Genomic DNA, 17,376 nt, shown 5'->3' with positions numbered 1-17,376 from the left:
AGATCAGAGTCTTACAAACTTTTCAACCCTCAGCTGGCTTTCAAACCATTATCCTCAGATCTTTGCCTTCTGAGAAGCTAGAATTATAATGGTGAGCCACTGGCACTTGGGTTGGTACAATTGTTTTTTAATAAGAGGTGAGCCAATATCCCAACAATGAGAAATCACACAATATCCTCACTTGATTTCATCAATACACCTTGGTTTTAAATGACTGGTACTAATATCTGGTTTGTATTCCCCTCTGGCCTGTCTCCAGGCCTGGTGTAGGGGATGGGCACAGAGTAGATACAAATGCCCCTGGACCCAGGTTGTTGACTCTGAGTATGGGAAGGCTGTGAGGTTAATATCTAATAAGTTGATACCTTATTTCCCTGCTACCCTTGGGACAGGCAGAAACATAATTGATGCTCACTAACCAAGATTCAGCATCCAAGATCATCCCTCAGAAGGGAAGGGGAAGGTTGCTGATATCATAAATCTACCTCTCCTCAATAGAAGACAGAACTGATAGAATGGCAGCAACTAACAGCAAAACACAACTGGATAATGTAAGACCTCCTCCAGCTCAAATCAGACTGACCTGGTTTACTTTAAAAGACTCCATTCTGGCTGGCAAGAAGACTGTTTTGTTTTGCTGAAACTGTCCTTCTGAAGTGAAGCAGAATCCTACTGCTGTCCTGTTTTAACAATGGATTCCTGGATTGTATAAGTTCTTACACACACACACACACACACACACACACACACTCCAGCAGCAATTTGGCATAGACAGCTGAACTAAAACTACAGAACAAAACATCAGCAGTCCAATTCCTCTACACTCCATTCAGCACAACCCTGCCTATGGTGTCTGTACCTTTCTTCATTCTAAAGAGAATAAATTTGTTTTCTTGTTTACCATCTATCTCTCATGGAAATCTTTCACACCCTTTGTATCAGCTGAAAGCCCTATAATCTGAAGAGTAAAGAAAGCTCTAAGAGAAGTTAAAACGAAGGCTCTACCACAGTAATTATTTTTTATGTTCTTTGTGTGTGTGCGTATTCATGCATGTCAGTACCAGGGCTTGAATGCAGAGCATTACTCTCTTGCTTGGCCCTTTTCCTCAAGGTAGGTGCTTTACCACTTAAACTACATCTCCAACTTCCAGCCTTTTGCAGGTTAATTGGGAGATAAGGAACTCTCATATTTGTCTGCCCTGGCTGGCTTTGAACCACATTCCTCAGATCTCAGCCTCATGAGTGGCTGGGATTGCAGGTGTGAGCCCCTGGTGCTCGGCTGCCAGCCATTATTCATGAAAATCATAATGGATACGTAGGCCTCTGAATTCTTTTTGAGTATGTTGTGAGCATTTCATAGGGTGAAAATATTAGCATGATGGATATAATAAATATAATATGAAAATTGTATATAATGAATATATTATAGAATGCTAAATGAATATGATATAAAATAGTGACATAATAATATGAGAATAATAATTAAATGAAATGTAGTAATGAAATGAAACTAATCAATATATTGCCAATACAAAACTTGTACCTAAAGGCTTATGGACACGGGAGATAAAAATGATGTAAGGACACATATGACTGTAACCATAGGAACGGTCAGGAGCCTGGCTTACAAGATGTAGTATCATAGGAGCCCAGACACCTGGGCAGAATAGATAGAGCAACAGCTAGAGTAAACAACCAGCACATCTCTGGACATCACTGACCAAGGGCGTAACCAATCCAGACCAAGCAAGGTCCGAGGCGTAAACAATCCAAATCAGACACGAAGGAGTTTGGGCCAGAAAGGAGCAGGCCTAGGATCAATATAAACCAAGGACCCAGAATGAGGGACGGCAAGTCTGCTGGCCTTAACCTAGGCTGTGGTTCGAGGATCTTTGGCCATACAGAAGTTGCTCCTTGCCCGAGAAGACCAACGAGGACAGAGACTCGTCGTGCGGCCACAGAGCTCACACCAAGGCAGGACTGGAAGCTGCGTCTAACATCGTAAGGGCAGGCCCGGTTAACTTCGGAACTAAGAGATGTCAGAGAAGAGAGTCCAGCGGGTGTGCTGCATAGGCAGATTAGGATTAGGCAAGTTAGGACTAAAAGATAATAACCAGAATACAGTGTCAACTCTGCTAAGCCATGTGAAATCAATAAACTACGTTGCATCATATTCTCTGCCTAGTGGTGAATAACTTCACCTAGTCACAAGAGTATTATTTTCAGGAAATAAGCACAGAGAGTAAAAAGGAATGGGAAAGTTGCCTTCACAAATAACCATGCCTTATCTGTAATCTCACACACACAAAAGAATTAATAAAACTAAGTGCCTCAACAGTGAGACCTGCTGCATAAATTACTCTATAGCCAATTGATGAGGTCGGAAAGCATTGTATAGAGGAAATGATGAGAGTTGTGGGGGAGGAGGAGGGGCCAGTGGGGGAGATCCCTCCTAACGTGGGAAGTGTAATGAAGGCATTCAATCACAGTGTTACACAGGACTCTTCCCAAGGAAAGTGTGATGAAGCCGGGACTGCCTCCTAGGAATGTCACTGGACAAAAGGGTCTCAGCAAATGAAGTTGGGAGGTGGGGGGAGCCAGGCCTGCCTGCCCAGATTCGTCTGGCAACTCCAGCAGCAGGCCTCCCCACTCAGGCATGAGGCAGGACCTTTCTGTAATGTGTGTCTTACTATCTACTCTCAAGCAAGCTAGCTCTGAGACGAGAGATTATGGGGGTTAGAGCCCTATACCCAGGCTTTATGGCTTGCTTAGGGGAAAAGGACTCTAGTTTCTATGACCTGCTTGGGAGAGAGGAATCCTGCATTCTATACCTTTAGAAATAGTTTGAGACAGAGTGGCTCAGGCTGTGAGGTGACTTCTGAGGCTCTCACTATCCCCAGTTCAAAGTATTCAATACACCAACATGCAACACAATGGGGTACATCTTGGTATCTGAGAAAGCAGTTATGACGGTATCAGATGAAGAGATGTATGTACAGTATGATTTCTGCTAAGAAATACACTGAAAAACAGCACAAATGCCGGGTGCAGTGGCTCACCCCTGTAATCCTAGCTACTCAGGAGGCTGAGATCTGAGCATCAAGGTTCAAAGCCGGCCTAGGCACAAAAGGACCTGAAACACTTATCTCCAATTAACCTCTAGAAAACAGGAAGTGGGGCTTGGCTCAAGGATAGGGTGGTAGCCTTGAGTTGAAGAGCTCAGGGACAATGCCCAGGCCCAAGGGTAGGATGGTAGCCTTGAATTGAAGAGCTCAGGGACAGCACCCAGGCCGAGTCTAAGCCCCATGCCCCAACAACAACAACAACAAAACAAACAAAAAACAGCACAAAAGCCAGGTGTGATGGCTGACACCCAAAAGCCCAGAACTCAAGAGATGTAGAGTTTGAGGCCTAGGTCACATTAGCAACTTCCAGACCACTGCGAGTTACATAGTGAGACTCAAACACTAAAAGACAAATACTATGCCCTATCTGTAATCTCACACACACAAAGGAATTAAAACTACATGCTTAACAGTGAGACCTGCTCAAAACAGTAAAAAAATAAACTACAGAATTGCCAAAATCCTAAATTTACATGGTAATGTGAGAAGGGTTTATCTGTCCTTGTGTTTAGGAGCTTACTTGGCTCTTAAAGCTGAAGGGAAGAGATAGCTCAAGGTTGCTAAACTCAAAGCTTCCATTACCATGCTCTCAGGCTCTTCCTAGATATGCATGGACATCTGGGCTCACAGACAGCAGGCACTGTGAGTACCCACCAGAGCCCACAAGGATCATCTCAATGGGACACCAGTGGCCAAGCAATGGGAACGTCTCCTCACTGTGCTCGCACAAAGAAATACACTGTCTCACGCTGGCTTTAGTCCTCAACACAGACTAAAACCAGACCATCTCTTTAGACACATAAGGAACACCTATATCCACTCTTAAGGCCCTCATGTTAGCTCCTTGGACAACCTTTTTGAATCATTCCATGGCTACTGGTTTGTGTAGTTTTCCTATCAACATTTGCCAGAGTCCATTTTTAGGAACATCTCTCAAGCCTACTGGCCATTCGGTCCATTTCAGAGCACATACAGCCATCTTCCCAAGGGTCTTTCTCCTTCCTGGGCCCTCTCCCCTTCCCCCCCTAGAGGCTGGTGACCAGCCCCTGCTTTACTACTCCTTGTAGGTTAAGGAGAAGGAGCATCATGGGTGATGTCCTGATGTACATGACTGAGATCTTAGACTGCGGCTGGCATCTGGACACATCTCCCACTGGGCTCACCCAGGAGAGCTTGGACCTTGCACTTCCCATGGCAACCCACTCCAAGAATGACTCTAAAGAACTCTCCACTATTCCCCACCGCTCCCCCTCTACTGGTGGTCTAGGCCAAACTCTCAGAAATGTAGCTCCTCCTCCACCTTTATGGCTCCAGGACACTGGGGATCCTATGTTATCACAGTATCTACCCTGTGCTTTGCTCTAATGGACAGCTTATGTGAGAATCTCTGCAAGATACAGTGCAAGATTATGGCTCATGCCTATAATCCTAGCTAATCAGGAGGCTGAGATCTGAGGACTGTGGATCAAAGCCAGCCCAGTCAACAAAGCCCATGAGATTGATCTCCAGTTAATCACCAGAATATCGAGAAGCAGACCTGTGGCTCAAGTTGTCGAGCACTAGCCTTGAGCACAGAAAGTCAAGGATAGCACCCAAGCCTTGAGTTTGAGCCCCAGACTGAGAGACTGAGAGACAGACAGACAGACAGAGAGAGACAGACACACACACACACACTCACACAGAGGCCACGTGATGACTGATAGTATATCATCTTTGTCGGTGCAAATGCACACAGTGATACTCTCACTATAACAAAATCACCTAACAATGCATTTCTCATCTTTGCTGTTTCTGATAAATGGGATTAAAACTCAATGTCCTTACATGGAATGCAAAATAAAGGACATAAGGTACACAAATAAGGCACATCATTCACAATCTTTGCCACGTATATATCTAAATATTTGGGTATGCTGGAAATCTAGTTTAAGAAAAAATCTATCGAAAAGTAACAGGATATAAAACCAACCTCCAAAACTCAGTATTTTTCTGTTTACAAACAATGAACAAATGGAAAAAGAAACTACAAAAACAACTGTTTGCAATAGCATCAAAACATTTTTTTTTATTCCTAGGAATAAATATAAAGATACTCTACAACAAAAACTATAAAATGTTGAGCAAAGTTCCTCTAGGAGGTGGAAAGATCTCCTACGTTAGTGGGTTAGAAGAACATAGTGCAAAAGGACATACTACAAATTTGCTATCCTATAAATTCAATGCAATACTCTTCCAAATCCCAATATTATTCTTCACAGAGGTAGAGAAAACAATCCAAAAGCACCTAGGAAACCACAAAAGGTTGTCAAAAGCTAAAGCAATCCTAACCAGAACAAGTAATCCTAGAAGTATCACAATTCCAGATATCAAACTTCACTACAGAGCTATAGTAAAGCCATCAACTTGGGACTGGCACAAAAGACCCTGGTACTAAAGATCTAGAGAACTAAAAGGAAGACCCAAAATCAGTCTACATACCTACAGCCCTCTGGATTTTTACAAAGAAGCTAAAAAATATATGTTGGAAAAGAGAGATCCTCTTCAAAAATAGTGTGGGGCAAACTGGACATCCATATGCCGAAGACTAAAACTAGACCCTTGTCTCTTATGTAGTACTAATATCAACCCAGAGTCAACTGGAGACCTCAATGTAAGACTTGAAACTGAATTAATGCACCTTCTATCTGGCAAATATCATGTAACCCTTTTATTAATTACAATAAAAATATATTAAAATTAAAAAAAAGACTTGAAACTGCCACAGGAAAGATTAGAGAAACATCAGAACTTATTAGCATAGGCAGGAACACTGAGAATTTCAAGGCTTAGCACATAAGAGAACTGACAAATGAGACTGAATCAAGCTTAGCTTCTGCAGAGTGAAGGAAGACATAGTTACAAAGCTAAAAAGACAGACTACAGAATGGGTAAACTTTGTCAGTTATGTGACAAGGGACTTACAATTAGAGTACAAAAGGGGCTCAAAAAAATTAACTGCCAAAGAGTCAATAACCAAATAAATAAATGAGCAGAGGACTTTTCAAAAGAACTAAAGACAGTAAATACATGAAGAAATGCTTAGCAACACTGGCCATAAGGAAATGCAAATCAAGACAACAAGGAGACCCTATCTCACTCCAGTTAGAATGGGTATCATTTCAACAACAAGGATGTGAGGTAAAAGGAAGCTGAACACAGTGTTGATGAGAATGTAAATTAATGCAACCACTATGAAAGCCAGTATGGATTCTTGAAAAAAACTAAGAATATAAATATTCCATGATTCAGAAAAAGCATAATTGGGCATTTATAGAAAAGATTACAAGTCAGGGTACAGGAAAGACACTTGCCCACCTATGTTCACTGCCACACAATCACCACAGTCAAGTTACAGAAACAACTCAGATTCCCAACAATTGGCAAATGGATCAAGAAAATTCAAAAATTCAAAATAGCTATATTTATATATATCTGAAGACACTTATATTTGTATTAATGCATATTTAAAGGTATATTTCTATACATGTTTGTATACATATATGTATGTAATTAGGCATATATATGAATTTTATTCATCTATCAGGAGAAATAATATGTCATGTACAAGGAAATGGATAGACCTGGGAAAAATTATGCTGAACAAGTTGAGGCTCGTAGACAAAGGGAACATGTTTTTTGTCACATGTAGAAGGTAAATCTAACATGCAAATGAGTGTGAGTGTGTGTGTGAAAACACATACAGGACTATATGCATACATACAGACTCAAACTGATGAAAGTAGGATACACGTAAGGATGGATATCCATAGTATAACCTCTGAAGAATTAAACCACTAAATGAATACCAGGAAGCTGAAACACATCTTGTATTGGGGGGAGGAGGCATAAAGTAAGGGGAGAGGACAAACAAACATATGGAGAAAGATATGGTGACTGAATACAGTCATGATACTCAACATACATATGTGAAACTGGAACTAGGAAATTTGAGGGGATGGGTCGAGTTGGGACAGATGAAAAGGGAAGAATGCTAGAAGGGGTGACACTTATGAAAGTGCATTGTACTCATAAACTGGTATGTTGGATCGAAATCCTTTTGTACAGATATTTAAAGATAATGAAAATACATTTATTTTAAAATTCACTAGAGTGAAATACTGAGCATTTTGAGGGTATAAATAAGAACCCTTGTTTACAGCAAAGAAAAAAATGAGAGTAACCCAACACTTTGGTAGTCTTTGTTACTTTATTTGATTTCTTAAATATTGATTGGTTCTCTCAAGATAAATCATTTTAAAATACAATTTTGCAATCTGAAGACATTTGTGAGTCTCCCCGGATTCTTCAATGATTTCCTGAATTCTAGAGGGAGGAATGTGGGGGAGCCTTTGAAAGTACCTATATTCATAATGTAATCCTTCCATTAATTACAATAAAGAATATAATAAAAAATAAAATATACAAAAAGAAAGTACCTATATTCAAAGCCATGTGTCCAGAGTTTTCAATAGTCCTTCAATGTGAAGCCCCTACAAAAACTTAGAAGTACCAGTCTAGAAGCCATAAAAGGTTATAATGTTGAGAAGCACATTGGTTTTAGAATAAGCATGAATTCAGAATCCCTAAACGTCCATGAATATCAGGTCACAAGATGGGCAGAGTCTTCTCCAAGAACTCTACTGAAACACTGCTACAATGCTGGGCCAGAAAAAATGGCCTCACTCACTTCTTATTTTTCTGATAACTGGGGCTTAAACTTAATCTGAGAGCAGTCCCTGCATTTTTTTTTTTTTTTTTTTTTGCTCAAGGCTGCCGCTCTACCACTTAAGCCACAGCTTCATTTCTGGCTTTTTGGTGGTTAATTGCTGTAAGACTCCATGTGCTCTGGCTTCAAATCTCAATTTTCAGATCTCAGCCTCCTGACTAGCTAGAATTATAGGCCTGAGACACCAGCACCTGGCCATTTTAAATGACTGTAAAATGCCTTGGTGTCTTTGTATTAGGCATTCTGATCAGCACTGTAAGCTTAAAAGTGTATGTCCTATATCACAGGAAGTAGGATTTCAGGAATCAGCTCTCCTGTCCCCCACACAGACTCACACTATAGAACATTGCACCCCAGCATGCCTGATACTCCCCAGTCAACTGGGCAGCATTTAAACAATGCAGATCATACAGTGACCTCATGCCGGCTTTGCCTTCCTTTTCCAAAGTCTCCTATACTCTTTCCTTACTCATCCACCAATTACTCACCACACACAGCTGATATGCCCATACTACCCTGTGACTTTCCCAAGATTAACCTGGCTGGTAGAGGCAGAGTCCTTTCTGGACTGCAGGAAGAAGACTAGAAGAATGTGTTCCTGCACAGAAAGCAAGTACTTACCACTAGCATTTAACCTAGGCTTTGGTGATCAGATGAATTCAGAGGAGAAATACATGCCCCAAATAGCAGCAACAGAGCTGCAGTTGCCGAGTATAAACGTGGGTCTTAGCTGAAATCTGATTTTCTTTTTTCCTTTTCTTTCTTTCCTTCTTTTTTTTTTTTTGAGTCCTTGATAGGGGAGCCAAGCAATGTGTGAGGTCTGGCAGCCAAGCTCCGGCGGATCCACATCTCTTCAGCCTTGAAAATGCTCTGCTGACCTAACAATAGCTGAGAACTGGAATCCAACTCTCCAGTTTCAACCACTAAAATCTAGGTTTTCAGGACTGTGATATCAATCTTTGCATAAGGCCCAGCATCAGTATTTGGAAGCCCAGGTGATTCTAGTTTCTGAAGCCCTGACACTGCTGAAATTACTGAGATCAGGAGATTTGTGGCCAGCGCACACAAGCTTACATGACCAAGTTCTTAAACTGTCTGCCAGGAAAACCTTCTGGGCCTTTCACAACTTAGTCTATGGTTGGGAAGCCACTTTTCAAGAACGGACCCAAAGCAACCAGGAGGTCTGCTCAATGATATCAAAGCTCAAAATCCCCCATGAACGATGTATCTCTCCTTATCAATCAACAAGGAATGGCCTACACTTCCTATAAAGACCCTCCCAGCCATGACCTCCCACTATTAATAAGTAACTGCCCCCGGATTCTTTCCTATAAACATTTCCTATTTCCTCTCCCACGCTGCCAAGTAGCAAAGAGGTAGATTTAAGTTTTCAGCCCCTGACCTCCTTGTCCATTTTCTATTTGACAGGCTCTTTTCTGAAAAAATGCAAAACCATGTTACAGGCTTTTATGTGTCAAACACCATGGGCTTTCTTCATTATACCTCATTATTCATGAGCATTATACCTCATTCCGAGTTGGAGACAATATGTGTGGGCAGTTTCTCCAACTCGCCAAGTCTGCCCTAGCTCCAGAGTCTTTGCACTTAATTCTTTTTACAACTTTTTCATCTGCCTCCATTTTTCAACTCATCTAGGTCTCAGGTCAAAAGTTCCATATTTGAGGGAGTTTTCTTAATTATCTGTCAGAAAACCTCCACCATCCCCATTACCACTTCTTTATGTTTTCACAGCATATATTACCCGCCTACAAATCTGTAGAGTTATATACTGAGTATACTTGAAATATTTAGGACCAAGAGTACTTGGAATTTTGTGTTCAGATTTTTGAATATTTGCACATGTATAATGAGATTGAGGATGAGGTCGAAGTCTAAATATAAAGCATTATGTTTCATATATACCTTATGCATATAAACCAGAAGGTAATCTTGATACTTTCTGTTAATATTCTTAATTGTACATAAAACAAAGCTTGTACAGGTTGAACCAACAGAAGGCAAAGACATATCTTAGCCACCTGGAGGTGTCTGCTGTCTAAGATCTCTAAATCTGAATTTACATGCTACCAAAGATAGGTCATTTCTTATACCTTCTCACACATAATAAAGATATGGTAATGGAGCATCATGTTAGTACTATAAAAAAAAAAGCTCCCAAATTTTTTAGTTTTCCTGACTATACACTTTAGACTAACCTAACACCCATCTATCTAAATGCCTTTGATCTTACTATCTATTGTTCCCCAAATAAAAGACAAGCTTCAAAATAGCAAAGGTCTATTTTCTATAGTGTCCTTACCTGAAACACTGAGAAAGATGCATAGAATGTGTGTTCACTAAGTATTTGCTGAATGAATGAGTGAATAAATGAAGGACCCTAACTCCCTCAAATGAGAACTATGGCACCAAGTTAGCAAATCTGTCTAAAATGTTATTAAAAGGTGTATTTCCAAACTTTATGACTTGAGAATCTGGAGGGTCACATGATCTCTGCTTCCAGCACTCACCTCCAGCATCTCAGGACACCCAGACACAGGAAACGCAAACATACAGCAGTGATCCTAGACAGGACTCGACTTCATATAATTGCAGGTGTCATGAAATAGTACTTTTTTTAAAAAAGAAATTTTCCTATCATTTAAAAATTATGGAAACTTTCTTATCCCAAGTCCTACAAAAAAACTAACAAGCCAGTTGGATTTGTTCCATGGGCCACAGTTTACCAATTCTATTCTAATCAGACCCAAGGTACTAGTAGGCCTATTCCAGCTAGAAAAGTTCTTGTCCTTCACCAATGTAAACAGCAACCTGCAAAAAAATACAAGTCAGAGTAGAACAGGCTGCAGTCAGCATCATCCTGAGGAACAGACGGGAGGAAAGTCATGGAACCACACACAGAAAAGTGTCTATTGGCTCCTCCAGTGAGTGACAGAGTGCTGGCAGAGGACCTTGAGGAAGATGGGAGATGGCAAGGTCAAGGTGAGCCAGGACGGTGATTTTCTTCATCAGTTTCCACAGACTCTGTTAATGAATGGAATATCAGAACCTGTGCTTTCTTTTCATGGGTAGCTGGGGTCTGGTTAGTAGGCAATGGACAACAACAGCTCAAAAGAGTGATGAAGTCCAGCAAGATGTTCCAGTTTGTACATGAGCTAAGCAGGAAACAAGCATGTGAGAGAGAGGTTGACAGAGCAGGAAGAAGGTAGGTGGCAGAGGATGGAGAAGGCAGTGATGTCAGAAGCCATGAATTTAATGCTTTGGTGGAGGTGGGGATGACCTCATAAAAATGTCAAACCAGAAAGTAGAAACTGAGGCCTGGCATTGGGAATATTGGTGCCAGCATGGGATGCAAATAGGACATGCGTGGGGCCATTAGAACACAATCATGCCTTCTTCATGCTTCCAAGTACAGCTCTTTACAGCCTCAAACACCACCATAGGGGCAATGCCTTGCCTTCTCAGTTTCTAATTCCCAGGTAACATGATAACCCTCTGCTACCTCCATATTACTAGCAAATAGGAAGGAGTCAAGAAATTGCCTATAGCTTGCTGTGGGCCAGGAAGCTAATGACTCCCAGCACCAAGCCACCGTTCCTAGCATGAGGCTTCATTCTAAAGCTTATGTGACTTGTCCAGGGCTCCAGAGCCAGACAAGTGTGGAGAAGAAAAGAAAGGCACCTGTTCATTCTCAGACTTGTCCTCCCAACTTCTAATGCCATGTGGCTCAAAGTCAAATAGAGTGATAGTCCTCAGTGAGCCCTTCAGAAGCAACGAAGCCTATTCCAACATGGAAAACACTCCCTAATTCAGGACAGTGCCCAGTGATTCTAGCCCTGTGCTGTTCTCAGGGCCAGAACACTCCAGTTTAGACAAGCAATCAAGCAGAAGTACCTAACACAAATTACAGTATGAATGCCACAGAATATTCTGGAATACTACTATTTGCATCCATTCTGCTGCTGGAGAATGTACCCCTCAAGTTCTCCTGGGCATCAAAGTGCATTACCTGACATGTAACAGTGTGTCTATTCAGGGTTCAGTGCAAAGTTTACAGTGTCACTGGCTTTACACACAGTGTTTCCAATGAGGCTTTCAAAATGCCCAAGGGTGAGATGTGGCAGCATACACCTGTGCTCCCATCTCGAGACATAAAATAGAAAGCAACGGTTTGTGGCCAGTCTTAAAATATATTAAAAAATAAAACCTTGTCAAAAACTTCTTGACACACCTCCCATGACCAGGAACATGTCATCTCAGCTGCTGCAACCCCTAGCCTGGGCACCCTAGGTAACTGTGGAAGAAATTCAAGGCACAAGGCTGGAGTGGCACAAGGCTGGAGTGGCTAACAACTGAGGCTGAGCCTGCTTCTCTGGGGAAGTGAAGAAGCCACCTGCAGGTGAATCCTCCAGCATGGTTGCTGGAGGTCAAGACATTATAAAATATGGAAGAACAGCCATCCTTTTTAAAATTCTCAACCCCCAAAGCCATAGGAACACAATGTCTCAGTAGCTGTTTTCTACCACTGTAAAGTGGCTGGAAAAGCGGCTATACTACCAGGACCAAAACAGAGCCAGATCTCTCTTCTGTTAGCCTATACTAACTAAGACATCTTAGTCATCATCAGCAGCAGCAGCAGTTCAACCACTCCTGGCTCACTGTATTCCCCACCAAGTATGGCTGCACCCTTCCTCATAAAATAGTGCCATATGGGTATAAAGGGAGGGTCCAGTATGCAGTTCTGGGGAGATCTGACCATACAGCACAATATTCCCAGCCCCAGTGAACAAAGCATCCTCTTCAGCTGGAGAATATATACCTCATTCACCTCCAAAGAACCCCAACAATGCAAAGTACTCCGGAAAAGATCCAATTTGTGTCTCACTCCAGGCAATGAAAATCTTCTCACAAAGCAGATAAGGAGGTGCATTATTCTCAGAATAAGAAAAGCACCGAAGTTCTGGTGTTATGGACCAGAGGTTCAAGCAAGGAGATACTGCACTGTTGTTCATTCTTTCAATACAAATGGGGGCTCTGCAGAAGTGCAGAAACTTCCTGTCTCAAGGTCCCACTTCAGGAACAAGGTGTTAAATACAGGCAACAAGAGTGACCAGCATGCCCCTTGGAATAGGCCTTGGAGATCCACTAAGGCTGAGAGCTGTTCTCAGTTAAAGGGGTCAGGCCTGGGCACACACTAAGTAGTTGCACAGGGCTGAAAGTAGGCTGTAGTAATTCGTTTATTCTCCATGTCTCACATACAAGATCAGACTTGTCAGGCCTCCTAAGAGCCCTGGTCCTACTCTTGGTACCAGAGGCCATAGGAGAAGCATAGAAGACCATCCTTTCCATTTCCTGCCCTGTGGCCCTCCCATCCTCCCCTGGATGCTACTGAATTCCAACTATAAAATCCTTATGGGTGACTCACACCTTCTCCCGGGCTTACCTAATAACACCCTACTGCTATGGTTGGAATGGCCTCTCAGATACATGGGGAAATTTAACAGTCCCTGGAGCAGTATTATGAAGTGGGGTGTTCTCAACCTAAAATGGTTGGGAAGAGAGTAGCTGCTTATGTCACTACAGATGTACTTCCAACCAAGTTAACTGGCTCCATCACAAAGAGGTCTCTAAGGGAAAGCAGGGAGTCTCAGGGCTGCCCAGCACACCGGGCACAACTCACAATTGCCTGTGGCCCCCACTCTACACAGCAAAGCCTTGCGTGTCTTCTATTTCCTCCATGAGGGTGCTCAAGGCTCCCACCCAAGACTCTTCATGGGCAGGCCATGGCAGAACATTCTCCATAAAGGCAAGTCAACACTAGGATTCCCTGATTATGCCTCTGGACAGGACATCCAGGGTACCCTCTGTGATAACCTCTGTAGAATCTCTAGCCACATATGGATACATGGTAGGGTCCCTGTTCTAACTACTCTACAAGTTACACATTGGGAGGAAGGGAGACTGCAACAGAGCTGACCTTGGAACCCCAAGACAAAACACGAAAATCTCTAATACTGAGCTTTACCCTACTTATGAAACTTATCAGAACAATAGTTTGAAAGAACAGAGCTCTCCTCCTCAAACCTTCCATCAGACTTTTCATTTAAATGAAGACATAGTATGTTTAAACAACTATTCAGATGAATGTGTAGATCTCTATACTGAAACATTTCTTTCCACACATAAAGGGAAATAGCAAGTCATGGGAAAACCTAAGGTAGAAAGCTGTTGCATACTAAAAACACCTAAAGACAGCTTACTAACACAGAACACAAAGGGCGCTCCGTGGTGATTTGCACATACACTACTAAACTGCCATCCAGTGTCTAATGGGAAGGGAACTGGATTAGCTAGAAGTCAGAGGCTTCCCAAATGCCCCCAGAATTGTTCAAATGTTAAACATTTTTAGTGATAAACTACAAGTAAGTCCCAGGAAGACAGGCAAAATATCAATAACCCTTGAACATTACTAGCCAATTTGTACACTATCCTTAAACACAAAGTAAACTGGGTCCCAAACTCTATTTAGTACCTAGCAGCAGCAGACCGACAAAGAAAAAGCTTCCTAAGCTGGGTGCAAGTGACTCATGGCTATAATCCTAGCTGCTGAAGAGACTGAGATCCTGAGGTCAAGGTTTGAAGCCAGCCTGAGCGGACAAATCCAAGAAACTTTCTACCCACTTAAACAGCAAAAAGCTGGAATTGGAAATATGGTTCAAGTGGTACATCCCTAGCTATTAGCAAGCTCGAGGCCCTGAGTTCAAGCCCCAGTATCTAACAGTAAAATCTTTATAGAAATGGACATTCTTAACAATCACATGTCCAACTCTTAGACTGAAACTAAGATACATTCTGTCTGACAATCTGACAAGTCAGAGCTCTCCTCAGAACTGCCAACATGTAAAACCTGCAGTTCAAAACATGTCACCTGAATGGCTGTCAACAGTTTCCTCCACTGTATCACTCAGTTCTGCAATGTCGCCAGGGAATCAGTAAACATCAGAAGTGTATTATTCTCATCTGGAGGATAGTACCAAACAAGGAGAAGAGGACAGGAAGGAAAAGATACAAAGAAGCATGCTAGATCAGTTCCAAAAACCAGAAAGCAAAAAGTACTCCTGAGCAGACCATATGCTGTATATCTGTCATTTTGGGAGGTGAACACAGAATCCCAGGCTAGCCTCATTGCACAGTGAAACACTGTAACAAACAAAAATTGTACCTTGACTCTGCAAATGTCTAGAGACTAGCATTCCGGAGATTCCTCAAAAACTAAACACAGAACTATCCTATGATCCAGAGATACCACTTTGGGGGCATTTATCTAAAAGATTACAAATCAGGATACAGTAAAGTCAGTGGTATAACCACATTCACTGCTGCACTGGTCACTATAGGCAAGATATGCCCAGATATTTTGTCTTTAAATAATGAAGATGCAGCAAGATGAGGGAAGCAAGGAAATTCAAGTTAATTCTATTTAATAAGGAAACTCAGAGTATGAAAAGGAAGACACTGACTTGGCTACAATCAAGTATTGCTTTGAACCCAATTTCCAAGGACCCATATTCACAGCCCACAATCACTTACAAGAAACACTCTTCCCATTGAGTATCAGATTAACCTTTACTTGGTTATGACTGAGCTATCTACCCCTCCAATCTTTACTGCTGACATCTTTAAGACAAGTACATATACATGAAAGCCAAGAACGCGCAAAATTTATGTCAATTAGAACCAGCACACTCTGTTCTCAATTTTACAACATTTCTGAAAAAGTTATAAAAAATATTCGAAGATATCACCACCCTGACAAAACTGTTTTGGTTTGCTAACATAGTCAGATTCCCTGTTTAAAAAAAAAAAAAAGCCTGCTTTAAAGAAGTCCAAGTATTTTTTGATGTACTTACTTATTTTGGTTAAAGAAACTCTAAAATTCTTAATCAGGAAGTGAAAAGAAACTGAACGATAAATTCAAATTCCCTCCTCCTAGGAGTTCCTTCTTGCTAGTTCTTGGCCTTTTTGCCTGGGAAGTTCCTTCCTATCACAGAGTTTTTAAAACACTTATACTTGGATGCCTCTTTGGTTCCTATATGGCTCCTCAATTTTACTGTTCTTACACATGTCCTTTCAATTCTGCATAGTAGTCCTAAGAAATCTTACTTCCAAGACATAAAAGCACACAGACATTCCACTTTCTAAGAGAAAACAGTACAGAGATTCCTCACCCCAAGTGGCTCGAATTGGACAGGTGAGACCACCCTTTTGGGAAAAGGCTTCAACCTTGAATCTCTCCTCCCCACCTTTACCCCTCAGATAATTCCTAAGTCCATCACATTTGTAGAAGATAAAGTAAGAGAAGAAAGGTGAAGACAGCATGAAGGTTTAGTTCACACAGTAATCTGCTATCTGACCACACCTACAGACACCTCTACATGAGGAAAGCCTTCAACTTCACCATAGGTCCTTCCTAACATCCTGCCTGTCTGAGTCAACTCAGACTACTCTCACAAACCCCACAGACTGTATGGCTTATATACAACGTAACATTCCACCTCCTACCTCTGGAACAGCAGAGTCAGTGTCTGGTAAGGACCAGCTTGCCTGTTCACAAACGGTACTCCTTGCTGGGTTCTCACAAGGCCATTCCTAGGACACTGACCCCACTCAGAAAGGCTTCAACTCCATGCCCCAGTCACCTCCTAAGGCCCAACTTCATAATGCCAGTGCTTTGGGGTAAAGATTTCAACAGATGAATTTGCACAGACAAGAACAGACTGGCCCATTTAGCAAAATATATGTCAGCTAAAATCCACCAGCATACCTGTACACATGCACAGAGATGTACTGGGCAAGACACACTGTTGAGACCATGCAGAGCCCCAGAATGCAAAAGTGGTAATTACATTTTGCAGGCTTCAAGTAGGGTCATCAAAATTTCCTTTTGTAGGACGACTGACTTCTCAAAAAATGTTTACTCATCCCACTGAAATAAGTTTCCAATAGGGTCAGCCTTCCTTACTCTGTTTTTTGGGGCCCCAAGGGACTCTGCTCCTCATGTACCTCCCCTCAGCAGACTCCATACAAGCCTCCTCTTTACCTCCCTTGTCCTAGCCTTACTCATGTGCTAACTGTTCCCTCAGTATCTCTACCTCAAGGGTAGTCCTGTTCCTTCAAGGTCTTGGGTCTCCTTTCTCTTTCACAAGTTACCTAGCACTCAGCACAACCATTTTCTTAAGCACTCAAGGGAATGAAGGAGTAGTTCAGTGGTGGTATTCTTGTCTAATACAAACCACCGAACTACACAGGGAAATTGCTGAAAATGAACATTCCCAGGTCCTAAGCCTACTTCTTCTTGGAACACCCCTGAAATCAAATGGTGAGCTTTTCCCACCACCAACAAGCCATTTTGCAACTTTCTAGAAACCACTTTGGATATATTCTAGAATCAGTGGCCTAGCGGAAGCT

General features: G+C 41.9%; 1 protein-coding gene across 1 annotated transcript in view; it reads right to left on the bottom strand.

Annotated features, from left to right (window-relative positions):
- Nucleotides 1-17,376, bottom strand: part of Uxs1 (UDP-glucuronate decarboxylase 1) — an 81,801-nt gene that overhangs the window by 58,410 nt on the left and 6,015 nt on the right. The window lies entirely within an intron of this gene.

The sequence above is a fragment of the Megascapheus bottae genome, chromosome 7, assembly GCF_031878675.1.
Source record: "Megascapheus bottae isolate mThoBot1 chromosome 7, mThoBot2.hap1, whole genome shotgun sequence".
In the NCBI taxonomy this organism is placed as follows: Eukaryota; Metazoa; Chordata; class Mammalia; order Rodentia; family Geomyidae; genus Megascapheus; species Megascapheus bottae.
The sequence above is the reverse complement of the archived record's forward strand: the minus strand, read 5'-3'. Positions and strand labels throughout refer to the sequence as shown.